Below are 14,057 nucleotides of genomic sequence, written 5' to 3'. Positions count from 1 at the left end.
TTTTTTTTACTTTTCCATCATGAAAAAAGGAAGCGAAAGCTATCGTATACAACAAGTTTACAAATTTACAAAGCTTGATGTTGTTTCTACTATGTGTTTTCTCCATGCTTTGGTGAGTTTGAATAGTATAACATACTTGCGTTCGAGAGCTAGTTTTCAGCAAGATGATGAAGAAACTAAGGTCCTTATTGTTGCAAGATTGTTTCCATTAGGTCGAGCCCTCATGTATAGTGTGGCTCTCCCATGTATTTCATGAGGATTATCACTTGTTAGGTTGTTGTTCTAGATTGTCCATATTTAAGATTAACCAAAAGGTTTGGCTATTGTATTTTGGTTATTTAACTTTTGGATGCCACAACATAGTTAAAGTGTTCTGGATACTTTTGGAGTTCACTACACAAAAACTAAGCACTTTGTTTTTACCAACCAATCAGTTGTCCAAATGGTAGGATTATGAATAGCAATATTGGAACTCAACTGCATGACTGTGGTGTCATTTCATGTAACATGAAACCATAGGTGACATCTTATGTCACATGAATGAAGTTTTAGGAAGACTTGTTTCTGTTGTCGTCCATGACATGTTACACTTCGAGTTGAGAAATAATCTGTTGGCCAAGAGGCTTTTCATGCACAAACTACTGAGATTTCCCTGCAACTTATGAGTAGGGCGACCACTCATACAACGCCTCATCTATGAAAACAATAAAATGTTTCTCGCAGCATGCAGTTTCCATTTTTATTAGTCATTGATATTTATAGTTTCATGTGCTTCTTAATCTTGTGCCGCACTGCAGTGCTCCAACCATGCTGTACCAAAATTCTAGCACTCCAAAAGTCGTTGCCTCCAAACTTTTCTACTTGGATAGAGTGCATGCTGGTGTGTTGCCACTTGTTTGGATTTATTCTCGATTTTTTATGGTTTTGAACCCATGGCTGTAAAGCTGGTAAGCAGGTAAGGTAAGCGGTAAACCTATGAACGTATCACCTATGGCATTCGGCTACGGGCTATTCTCCTCGTCCTTGACGTCTCCTTGTCCTTGGTCCTGAAGGGGGTTTTAGCATGTTATAATGCGCAGCATTGTAGCTAGGGATTTTAAAAATTTCTTGATAAAGTTCCTTAACATAAAACCCTTATAAGCCAAGATCACCTTAATGGAAGCAATCAAATAATATAATATAAATGTAGAAATAGAAGAATACCTCTAACGCTAATCCAATATGCAGAATTTCCACTAGGTGCCCAAGTGTTCACCCTCCAACGTTGATCCACACGAAAACTTGATTTAAGTCTTAAGCTCCAAAGACTTTGATCCTTAATGCAGAATTCTTAAAGAACTCTAATGGCTTGCTTTCCTTTCTTTCTATTTTTCTTTAACCTTCTAAAATCACTTCTAATCCTTTTGTCCTAAAGAAGACCACCTTGTCTTGGCTTAGGACACACTAGAAGCAATGCTAGAAAGAAAGAAACTAATGTAAGAAAGAAAGAAGAGAGGAGTGGGGTGGAGTTAGAATAATGAAACCCATGGAGTGCTAGCCTATTTATAATAGGTGTAGGGATGCATCTCCAAGGGATGCATCCCATCCACACATCCTTTCATGAAAGGACATCATCTAAGGGCCATATCAAATAAGAGGAGGTGCAGATCAAGTGAAGAGGTGTATCAAATGATATGTCCTTTCATGTGGTGCCATATTTTGACCAAGTCAACATCACATGCTAATCACAAGTCCATCACGCCTCACCTCTTGATCTTTCATGATGATGATCCAAGGGCTCCAATGCAAGGCGCCATTTACTTGACCCATTATGTCTTCATCCAATGGTGGGATTAGGATCCAATGGTCAATTATGATAGCCATCCTCTAACCCAATCCAATTGGGTTAAACCAACTCTCCATTATGTCTTCATCCAACGGTAGATCAAGATCTAACGGTCTAGATTGAATGATTTATTAAATCTAATCCAATTAGACTCAAACCAAGCCAATTAGGTGCCAACTCTTGGCTAACCCATATTAGAAGATGATCTAATCAAATTAGATCAATTAAGAATCAGATTCGAATCCAATTCGAATCAAGAGCTAAGGGTTTGCAACACCTGCTAGGATGTCTATCTTGCAAACATGATCTAATCTAATTAGACCCTTAATAAATTTTCTTGTGTGTGACCCATTGGGTTCCATACTTAGCCAGCAATAGGTGTGAGTGCAAGTTGACCTAACTTGATTAGAACTCTTCTAATCGATTTAAGTCCAAACTGTGCGAACCCAAACTTAACAATTAGAATCCTTTCTAATTGGTGATCGAATTAAACTCTTTAATTCGATCAAACCTATAAGACAAGATTGACATCTAGCAACGTGTCATGTCTACCCGGAAAATATGGAATTTGATGGAAATACCAAAAATACCCTTCAGTGGCAAGTTACCGTGCAATTCAATCCTTTAATCAAACTGCATCCCAAATATGTATATAAGTATGAATATATGTCAAACTCAATTTCATATTCATATTTTTCTCAATCTTTTAATGATAATTCGAATAATGAAATATTAGAAACTCTTTCTAATTTTCATTGTGCTTTGATCAAAGACTTTCTGAATTATCATATGATTAGAATAAATAGGATGCTATCTTCTCTTACTAGAAGTGATTAATTCCTTGTTGACCTACTCATAATCTTCGTACACAATTCACCATATCCAGAAGACCTCGTACATAACTTATTGTCATGAATGAGTGTAAACCAAAATATGGGTTCATGTACACAAGATACCATGGTGATCTCAGGTCATAGGATCAGTTGCACAACTCCCACTAAGAGAATCATCTTTTGACATGTAAGTAAGACTTCATAAGATTTCTCTTTGTAGGTCAATTCAGTGAACTCATTCTTCTAATGAGCACCCACATCTTTGTATTAGTGTCTCCACACAAATGATTGTGAGATCAATCATCCTCTGCATCGAGCATACATAAGATGTGCCAGTCTTTCCGGTAAACATTGATCCTCGACTCAATGTACCAATGACTGGAAATATTTAAGATTAGGATTTTAAGATTTTAGGTCTCACTAGTATGATCTCATCATAGCCTCAAAATCATTGTCTTAATCTAAGAGGTTCATCACAAATATAATCAACAGCATATGATGAAACATAATGCCTTTATTTATATTAAATGTCATGTACATGATTTGGAAAATCAAAAGAAAATCCTTCACAATACATATTGCGATTGGCTTGTAGGGCATCTACTCTTTCAATCTCCCACTTGCACTAAAGCCAATCGCCCTTATATTTCATCCCCATACAATCGAGGTGGCGATCGAACTGCTGTTGTGGTAGAGCTTTAGTGAACGGGTCTGCTAAGTTGTTCTTTGTGTCTACTCGTTCAATGACTATGTCTTGTCTCTCGACGATCTCTCGAACGAGGTGGAAGCGTCTTAGAATGTGCTTGGATTTGTGATGAGATCTTGGTTCCTTTGCTTGAGCAACAGCTCCAGTGTTGTCACAATAAACTGGAACTGGTCCAGCAATCTCAGGAACTACTCCCAACTCAGCGATGAACTTCTTCATCCAGACAGCTTCCTTAGCGGCTTCACTTACAGCGATGTATTCTGCCTCAGTAGTTGAGTCAGCTACAGTTTGCTGCTTGGAACTCTTCCAGCTCACTGCACCACCATTTAGGGTAAAGACATACCCTGAAGTGGACTTGCTATCATCTGGATCTGATTGAAAACTAGAATCAGAAAATCCTTCTAGTTTCAACTCAGATCCTCCATAAACTAGAAAAATATCTTTAGTCCTTCTTAAGTACTTAAGAATATTTTTCACAGCTATCCAATGATTTTCTCCTGGATCAGCCTGGAATCTGCTTGTTATGCCTAAGGCATAAGCAACATCAGGCCTAGTACATAGCATAGCATACATAATTGATCCTACTGCCGAAGCATAGGGAATAGAATTCATTCTATTCCTCTCTTCAGATGTCTTAGGAGACATCTTCTTAGAGAGACGTATGCCATGACTCATAGGTAAGTAACCTCTTTTACTTCCTTCCATGCTGAATCTTTTTAGCACACGATCTATGTACTTAGACTGGGACAAGCCTAGCATCCTTTTAGATCTATCCCTATAGATCTTTATACCAAGTATATAGGATGCTTCTCCCAAGTCTTTCATGGAAAAGCTTTTTGATAGCCAAGTCTTGACCGATTGTAACATTGGAATATCATTTCCAATGATTAGTATGTCATCTACATACAATATTAAGAAGACAACGGCACTCCCACTAGTCTTCTTGTACACACATGGTTCATCCACATTTTTGATAAAACCAAACTCTTTGACTGTTGTATCAAAACGGATGTTCCAACTCCTCGATGCTTGCTTTAATCCATAAATGGATCTCTTAAGCTTGCATACTTGATTTGCTCTCCCACTTGAGACAAATCCTTCTGGCTGTGTCATGTAAACCTCTTCCTCAAGATAACCATTAAGGAAGGCGGTTTTGACATCCATCTGCCAAATTTCATAATCATAGCATGCAGCTATTGCAAGCAAAATCCGAATAGATTTAAGCATGGCAACTGGTGAAAAAGTTTCATCATAGTCAATTCCTTGCTTTTGCCTGAAACCTTTTGCCACCAATCTAGCCTTGTAGGTTTCTACTTGGCCATCTGCTCCAATCTTCTTCTTATAGACCCATTTGCAACCTATAGGGTTTACACCTTCTGGTGCATCAACCAAAGTCCATACTTGGTTGGTATACATAGAGTCTATTTCGGATTTCATAGCTTCTAACCATTTGTTAGAGTCATTACTCATGATAGCTTCCGAATAGGTCAGAGGATCATCATTTTCGACGATGTGGGCTTCATCATTCTCAATGATAAACCCATATCTCTTAGGTGCATTTCGCACTCTATCTGACCTTTGGAGAGGAGATGTGTGTTGTGGTTGTACTTCATCAATGGGTACATCTGGTTGAAGAATTTCTTGTATTTCTATTTGTAGGTCTTGAACTTCATTAAGTTCAATTCTTCTTTCACTGCCCTTTTCTAAGATAAACTCTTTTTCTAAGAAAGTGGCATGCCTACTAACAAATACCTTTTGTTCAGTAGGGTGATAGAAGAGATATCCAATACTTTCTTTGGAATAACCTATAAATGTACATTTATCTGATCTAGCACTTAGCTTATGTCCAAAATTTCTTTTGACATATGCTTGGCAGCCCCATATTTTAAAATATTTAAGATTGGGCTTTCTACCTCTCCATATCTCATATGGAGTACTAGATACAGATTTTGAAGGTATCCTGTTTAGCACATATGTAGCAGTTTCTAAGGCATAACCCCAGAAGGAAATAGGAAGATCTGTAAAGCACATCATGTACCTTACCATATCTAATAGAGTACGATTCCTCCGTTCAGCTACACCATTTAGTTGTGGCGTATACGGAGGTGTCCATTCAGAGAGAATGCCCTTTTCTTTAAGATGATTTAAAAATTCACTAGAAAGGTATTCACCTCCTCGATCAGATCGAAGGATTTTAATACACTTTCCGGTTTGTTTTTCAACCATACTTTGATACTCTTTAAACTTATCAAAGGCTTCGTATTTATGTTTCATAAGATACACAAATCCGAACCTTGATAAATCATCAGTGAATGTGATGAAGTAAGAGTATCCACCTCTAGCTGGAGTTGTCATAGGACCACATACATCTGTATGTATAAGTCCTAATAACTCACTTGCCCTTTCTCCATGTCCAGTGAATGGAGACTTGGCCATTTTTCCCATAAGACAAGATTCACAAGTTCCTAATGATTCATAATCTTAAGGATCAAAGAACTCTTCTTTGTATAACTTGTTGATTCTTGATTTACTTATGTGACCAAGTCGGCAATGCCAAAGGAGGGTATTATTCACTTCCTCTCTCTTTCTTTTATTGCTTTTATTAATATGAAAGACATTGTCATTAAGTAATAAAACTAGAAGACCATTTTCCATAATGCCATTGCAAAGATGCTTATTAGAAAAATAAATAGAGCAACCATTGCCCTTTTCATTAATTTCAAAACCTTTCTTTAACAACAAAGGAATGGAAATTACATTTCTAATAATTTTGGGCATATAATAACAATCTTCTAATTGTAGGAGCTTTCCCGAAGGCAATTCCAAGTTGTAGGTTCCAACAGCTTCAGCCTGGATGGACTCTCCTCCAGCGCCATACAGCTCGAAGTCACCTTTCTTCAAAATTTTAATTTTCTGTAGTCCATGCAAAGATTTGCAAATGTGAAAACCACAGCCGGTATCTAATACCCATGAATTTGAATTTGAAGAACTTAATGACAAGTTGGCATGTAACATAAACATATCTTTTGATGCAACTCTTGCATCGGTCTTCATACTTGCAAAAAAACTCTTGCAATTCCTTTTCCAGTGGCCAGCTTTGCCACAATGAAAACAGGTACTTGATCCGGAGTTTTTCTTTCCTTTTTTCTTTTTGATGCTACTCTTGGGGTTCAATCGTTTCTTAGAACCCTTATTTCCCGATTTCCTCATAGAGGTGCTATTTATAAGAAGGAGTGGACCTTTATCCTTCTTAATATGCCCTTCAGCTGTTTTGAGCATATTTAACAGCTCAGGCAGGAAGGTGTTCAGCTTGTTCATGTGAAAGTTCACAACAAACTGAGAGAATGAATCAGGCAGTGATTGCAGGATCAAATCCTGACTGAGCTCACTATCCATAGCAAAACCTAATTGACTTAATCTGGTGATCAAGTCTATAACCATAAGAACATGGTTTTGCACTGGAGTTCCTTCATTCATTCTAGCACGGAACAACTGCTTAGATATCTCATACCTAGCAGTCCTGCTTTGTTCTCCATACAACTCTTTTAAATTGAGAAGTATGGATTGAGTGTCCATGCCTTCATGTTGCCTCTGTAATTCATTGTTCATAGAGGCAAGTATGATACATTTGACAGTCACACTGTCATTTTTCCACATCTTATGTGTGGCAACCTCCTCTTCTGTAGCATCATCCCCTAGATCTCCAAGATCAGGGGTTTCAAGTATATAGGAAATTTTCTCCTGAGTGAGTACTATCTTTAAATTCCTCAACCAGTCTACATAGTTTGGTCCGGTCAACTTGTTGGCATCTAAGATGCCTCTTAGTGAAAGTGAAGAAGCCATTTAATAATTCTACATATGCAAGAACAAAACTAATATAAGCAGACCAATCATGATGACATGTTTGCAACTAGATAAGGACTTTAATCTAATTTGTCTCCTACTATTTTTATCGAATATCATAGCCCTCTCCTATGATAAACGTGAAAATATAATTTTTTTTAGTAGGGTTGAGATCCTAATTCATCATAAAAAGCCTTGTGTTTACACAACAAACTCTTATGAGTTCAAAGGTAGGAAACTCTTTCCAATTGCATCTCATGCAATTCTCAACTTTATCTTGTCCTCTTAAAATACTTATTGCCTTGTGTTAGCACAACAAACAATAATATTTTAGTTAAGTCAAACCCTTCATTTTCATATAGTCATATTCGAATAATATTGCCCTTGTGGTTGCACAACAAGGCAATATATATTAAAATATGCCATAAGCATCTTAATGCACCAAGACAGTATAACATCAGTCCCCATTGCAAGTCTTGTGTTAGCACAACAAACTAGCATTGATCTTGACATAATAATATCGAGGCATGAAGGAAGGCTATCAATAGTGTTATATCAATATTAAGCTTATCCATAATAGGCAATCAAACAATTGGCCAGGTAAGCAGGTGGGAGGCTCCCCTTACTCAGAGAGTAAGGTCCTAATTAAGTAACCACCTTTAGTGCTTTCCTTAGACACCAATTAGATTAATTGTTCTAGAATGGGTTAGCTCAAAGTTTTTCAACACTATGACTTAATATAATTTTTATTGAGGGCTTACTAGTCTCTAGCACATTCTTTAATTGTAACATACATTTAACATGTCTAAAATAAACTATTATGCATCATGGCTATCTCATAGCATGTATAAATCATAAGCAATTAATTAACATGCTTCAACATATTTTCATATGAAAAATTTTATATCATGATATTTTATTACATAACATATCATATATTAATCATACATTTCAGCATTTTTCTAAGCATATGACATTACTATCTCTCATAGTAAATTAATAATCATACATCATACATAATTATTTGATTGAACCAATTAAGGATGGCTCTGATACCACTGAAGGGTTTTAGCATGTTATAATGCGCAGCGTTGTAGCTAGGGATTTTAAAAATTTCTTGATAAAGTTCCTTAACATAAAACCCTTATAAGCCAAGATCACCTTAATGGAAGCAATCAAATAATATAATATAAATGTAGAAATAGAAGAATACCTCTAACGCTAATCCAATATGCAGAATTTCCACTAGGTGCCCAAGTATTCACCCTCCAACGTTGATCCACACGAAAACTTGATTTAAGTCTTAAGCTCCAAAGACTTTGATCCTTAATGCAGAATTCTTAAAGAACTCTAATGGCTTGCTTTCCTTTCTTTCTATTTTTCTTTAACCTTCTAAAATCACTTCTAATCCTTTTGTCCTAAAGAAGACCACCTTGTCTTGGCTTAGGACACACTAGAAGCAATGCTAGAAAGAAAGAAACTAATGTAAGAAAGAAAGAAGAGAGGAGTGGGGTGGAGTTAGAATAATGAAACCCATGGAGTGCTAGCCTATTTATAATAGGTGTAGGGATGCATCTCCAAGGGATGCATCCCATCCACACATCCTTTCATGAAAGGACATCATCTAAGGGCCATATCAAATAAGAGGAGGTGCAGATCAAGTGAAGAGGTGTATCAAATGATATGTCCTTTCATGTGGTGCCATATTTTGACCAAGTCAACATCACATGCTAATCACATGTCCATCACGCCTCACCTCTTGATCTTTCATGATGATGATCCAAGGGCTCCAATGCAAGGCGCCATTTACTTGACCCATTATGTCTTCATCCAATGGTGGGATTAGGATCCAATGGTCAATTATGATAGCCATCCTCTAATCCAATCCAATTGGGTTAAACCAACTCTCCATTATGTCTTCATCCAACGGTAGATCAAGATCTAACGGTCTAGATTGAATGATTTATTAAATCTAATCCAATTAGACTCAAACCAAGCCAATTAGGTGCCAACTCTTGGCTAACCCATATTAGAAGATGATCTAATCAAATTAGATCAATTAAGAATCAGATTCGAATCCAATTCGAATCAAGAGCTAAGGGTTTGCAACACCTGCTAGGATGTCTATCTTGCAAACATGATCTAATCCAATTAGACCCTTAATAAGTTTTCTTGTGTGTGACCCATTGGGTTCCATACTTAGCCAGCAATAGGTGTGAGTGCAAGTTGACCTAACTTGATTAGAACTCTTCTAATCGATTTAAGTCCAAACTGTGCGAACCCAAACTTAACAATTAGAATCCTTTCTAATTGGTGATCGAATTAAACTCTTTAATTCGATCAAACCTATAAGACAAGATTGACATCTAGCAACGTGTCATGTCTACCCGGAAAATATGGAATTTGATGAAAATACCAAAAATACCCTTCAGTGGCAAGTTACCGTGCAATTCAATCCTTTAATCAAACTGCATCCTAAATATGTATATGAGTATGAATATATGTCAAACTCAATTTCATATTCATATTTTTCTCAATCTTTTAATGATAATTCGAATAATGAAATATTAGAAACTCTTTCTAATTTTCATTGTGCTTTGATCAAAGACTTTCTGAATTATCATATGATTAGAATAAATAGGATGCTATCTTCTCTTACTAGAAGTGATTAATTCCTTGTTGACCTACTCATAATCTTCGTACACAATTCACCATATCCAGAAGACCTCGTACATAACTTATTGTCATGAATGAGTGTAAACCAAAATATGGGTTCATGTACACAAGATACCATGGTGATCTCAGGTCATAGGATCAGTTGCACAACTCCCACTAAGAGAATCATCTTTTGATATGTAAGTAAGACTTCATAAGATTTCTCTTTGTAGGTCAATTCAGTGAACTCATTCCTCTAATGAGCACCCACATCTTTGTATTAGTGTCTCCACACAAATGATTGTGAGATCAATCACCCTCTGCATCGAGTATACATAAGATGTGCCAGTCTTTCCGGTAAACATTGATCCTCGACTCAATGTACCAATGACTGGAAATATTTAAGATTAGGATTTTAAGATTTTAGGTCTCACTAGTATGATCTCATCATAGCCTCAAAATCATTGTCTTAATCTAAGAGGTTCATCACAAATATAATCAACAGCATATGATGAAACACAATGCCTTTATTTATATTAAATGTCATGTACATGATTTGGAAAATCAAAAGAAAATCCTTCACAATACATATTGCGATTGGCTTGTAGGGCATCTACTCTTTCAGGTCCCAATGCCCACTTCCCAGTTCCCAAATCCCAGCACGGCAGCTCAACTATTCCTCTTTCCTTCTCAGACCTCATTTCCTTCTGGCTTCTTCATTCTTCAATCTTCCTAGTTCCTTGATTCCTTTGCACTGTGTAGACTGTAATCAGGTATTGTCATCGATCGGTTCTTGATCCGAACCCGTTGGCCTATTTATTTCGTCGCTGGTGCCATGTGGGCGGCGTCCAACTGCTATAATTTTCCAGCAGGTATCGCAATTTCTCTCTCGTCTTTCCCATTCCCCTCTCTTGTCTCTTTGTATGGGTTACATCGGCTGCATCTCTTGTTTTTTGTTGCTGCTCCTGTGGTCCATTTTCTTGGAGACTTGGAAATTGGAATTGTTATATGGCAGTCTACTGTTGGCGCACCATATGTTCACTAATTTGCTGCAGTGATCTGTTCATAGAAAATGTAGCAACTTTTTGGTCTCGAGTGCTGGCTTATGCAGTTATGCCTGATAATCTTAGGGCTCGTTTGGTTCGCGAGAAGCATTTTTCCTCTTAGGAATATGATTCCTGGGAAACAATTCCTACAAAGAGGATGCCCAGAAAAGTACTTTTGGCATGTTTGGTTGACCATGGAAAAGTGACAAATTTCCAAAGTGCTTATGTTTGGTTGGCCATCCACTTTTCTGAAAAAGTTATGTATAATTTCTATTATGCCCTTAATAAAAATTAAGTCTTTAATGCTTATTTAATGCTGAAGGGCTTTTTTAGAAAAAAATAAAAATAAAGCGATTCTCACCTCAAAGTAACTTTTTCATGTTTCTCATGGAAAAGACTTTTCCATGAAATGTAGGAATCATATTCCCATGGAAATACAACTTTTCCATCTCTCTCCGTTGAAAACTCCAATCAAACAAGAGTCATCTCATTACTTTCCCGTTGACCACACTTTTCCCCCTTCTTTTTCCGCGAACCAAACGAGCCCTAAGTAGTTAGTAAACGTGTTTCCAGAAGTGCAGCGTAAGAGACTAAGAGTTATGGTATGCAAAATAATAGACCAATAATACAATCTAAAACCTGAAGCCCATGATACCCAGGATGTGAACTGTATATGTGACCAAATATGTTACACTCTAATTATTGGCATTAAATGTATGGAGAGAATGATGATAAGAGCAAGGAGAAAAAATACAAATTACAAGCTGCATGCTACATTGTTTTGCAGTGGCCTTGGATATGCTAGGGTTGTAATAATAGTTTGGATCACCCCAATGCCACAACATGCTCTCCCAATGCCACAACATCATAGTTTGGAATTATTATATAGCAGTCTACTGTTGGAGCACCAGATGTTTGTTAATTTGCTGCAGTGATCTGTTCATAGAAATTGTAGCAGCGGTCCAATGCATTTCAGGGCCCAATGCATTTAGATAGGATTCTTGTGTTATTTTTTTTGTTCCTGATATAAAGTTTTCTACAAAGTAAGATACATATCATCCTCGATTTAGTGTTTGCTTGTTGTTTTTGGCTAACTCATAATTGGTTTTCACATGCAGAGTTGCTACTGTTGCAACTCAATTCCAGCGGTCTTTTATGAAACTTCTATGTGATGCTCAATTTGAAGACAACACAAGATTTGCTGTTGACATATGCATTGAACAATGACTATCTCTTGACATTGCCAATCTATGTTGATTGGAAAATGGCTTCGGAGTCCGATGCAATAATATTCAGGTAAAGTCATTGGGCTTAATTCTAACCTATGTTTTGGTTGAACAAGGAAATCACGTAATTGGGACATTGTTGTTGAACATATTGGTTGCGTACATAATTGTGACTCCAAGGTCCATCTCTCCGATCCCTAAATTCTTTAAAATCGAAAAAAATATATTTATGAGCCGTGTGATGCGAGATGAGCGGTGGGTGATTGTGATTGCGATTGCGATGATGGAAGGGGAAGTATAGGGCCTGGGGAACGGTGATGAGGCTGGCGTTTCAGAGTGTGGGGATCATGTACGGGGACATCGGGACATCTCTGCTGTACATGTATGCGAGCACGTTTGGGGGGGGGGGGGGGGGGGGGGGGGGGGATATGGCATGAGGACGATATCCCAGGCGTTCTCTCCCTCATCTTCTATAGCATCACTCTCATCACCTTGGTCAAGTGATAATCCTCCATGCCAACGATAACAGCGACGGTGAGAACTCCCTAATGTTTGTTATTTCTGCTGTTATTGTAATTTTGTACGTGGCATGATATTTGTTTAGTATTTTTTCGCTTATTTAGCTATAATTTGTACGTATTTTGGCTATAGTCTTACATAAGAAGCTAATTATTGAAATATTTAAACATTGGGTCTCTGCAAGAGGCACCTTTGTACTCTATTCGTTGATCCGTCGATATGCAAAGGTGAGGTTGTTACCAAGTCAGCAAGCAGAAGATAGAGAGGTGTCCAATAGCTAGACTGCCTAGCAACAGACGCCATCAGCATGCTTCTAAGGTAAAAGCAGCACTCGAGAACAGTCCCTTCGCCAAATATTTTTTTTTAGTGGCAACCATGCTTGGGACTTCTATGGTCATTGGGGATGGAGTCCTCACTCCCTACCCAACAATACTTCTTTCTCCATGAACTCCTTCAATCTCTGCACCAGCGTTGCATCCAAGGGCTCATGTTCACTTCTTGCATCGTTGTAGCCATACCTCGCAACACGCCGAAACACGTAGCAATCATGAGACCCCATTCGACGGAATAAAAATCACTCCTCCATCGGAACTCGGCTGATTGGTAGTGACTTAATGGAAACAAAGACAAGAATAGAGTGCAAAGCGGGCACATTTGCAACATAATGCTCAAATATCGGAGGAATCCCCTGCACGAGCTCTGAGTAGAAGAAGGCAATTCCCGGGATGCATTGAACACCAGAATTCAAAACTATCTCCTCCACCTTCTCGCTCGGAACCTTGTAAGAAGGTAGTGAAGGCCAATGCTCGTGTGGAACTACGTCTATCGGAAAGATACATGTATGAATTATCTCATAAGGTTTCGAGCATGGTTGCTACCAAGAGAAAATATTTGGTGAAGGGACTGTTCTCGACTGCTGCTTTTACATTAAAGGCATGATGATGGCGTCTGTTGCTAGGCGGATCTAGCTTATAATTGGACACCTCTCTATCTTCTGCTTGCTGACTTGGCAACAACCCCATTTTTGCATATCGACAGATCAACGAATAGAGCGCGCAGGTGCCTCCTGCAGAGGCCCAATGTTTAAATATTTTAATAATTAGCTTCTTATGTAAGACTATAACTAAAATACATATAAAATTATAGCTAAGAAAGAGAAAAAATACTAAATAAATATCATGCCACAAAATTACAATAATAGCAGAAATAACAATATTATGTTGATTATGGATTCAATAACACGACTATGATTAGGCAGTGGGCATTTCATAAATCCATTGTGGAAAATCATACTATCATGCTGTTTTTTTTTTTTTTTTTTTTGATACAACGGCTGATCACCCAACTCTAGGATAGGTGTAGCCAATAGAATTATAAAGGATAGAGGAGGAGCCTCCTGCTATG

Source organism: Phoenix dactylifera, chromosome 8 (assembly GCF_051530095.1).
Source record: "Phoenix dactylifera cultivar Ajwa chromosome 8, Ajwa_hap1_PhDact_Kaust_v1.1, whole genome shotgun sequence".
NCBI lineage: Eukaryota > Viridiplantae > Streptophyta > Magnoliopsida > Arecales > Arecaceae > Phoenix > Phoenix dactylifera.
The sequence above is the reverse complement of the archived record's forward strand: the minus strand, read 5'-3'. Positions refer to the sequence as shown.